We start from the raw sequence: 546 nt of genomic DNA on the forward strand, positions 1-546 counted from the left end.
TTGAACCAATGTACTTACCTCATTAACTTTTTCACGTGTATGGGTGGACTTGGAACCGCCATATTGTTGTTGATTCAGGGCCCTATTCTCAATTAAGATCATTCCAGCTGCAGGTTCCTTGTCAACAAATGATCCTCCTGAAGCCGCATCGAGCATATCTCTTTCCAAGTTGGTGAGACCATCATAGAAGCAAGTGAGCAAGGTCTCATTCTTCATGCCATGTTGAGGGCATTGAGTGATGAGAGTTTTGAACCTTTCATAATACTCTGCATAGGACTCATCTTGCCCTTGTTGAATTCCACTTATCTTCTTCCTAAGCATGATGATCCGAGATGTAGGGAAATATTTTTCCAAAAATGCTTTCATCATGTCTGCCCAAGATGTGATGCGTCCACTTGGCAACTCATAAAGCCATTGCTTTGCCTTGTCAGCCAAAGAAAATGGGAAGGCTTTCAACTTCAAGATTTGCTCATCAGCTCCTTGTGGCTTCATGCTTGTGCAAATGAACTGAAACTCCATTAAATGCTGATTGGGATCTTCCATAGA

The 546-nt window shown here is 42.1% G+C and overlaps 1 non-coding gene across 1 annotated transcript; it reads left to right on the forward strand.

The window, feature by feature from the left end:
- Nucleotides 1–214: 214 nt before the first annotated feature.
- Nucleotides 215–321, forward strand: LOC112181021. Its single transcript, XR_002928634.1, has one exon. It is a non-coding gene; the product is annotated as a small nucleolar RNA R71 (small nucleolar RNA).
- The last annotated feature ends 225 nt before the right edge of the window (nucleotides 322–546 follow it).

Source organism: Rosa chinensis, chromosome 7 (assembly GCF_002994745.2).
Source record: "Rosa chinensis cultivar Old Blush chromosome 7, RchiOBHm-V2, whole genome shotgun sequence".
Taxonomy (NCBI): Eukaryota; Viridiplantae; Streptophyta; class Magnoliopsida; order Rosales; family Rosaceae; genus Rosa; species Rosa chinensis.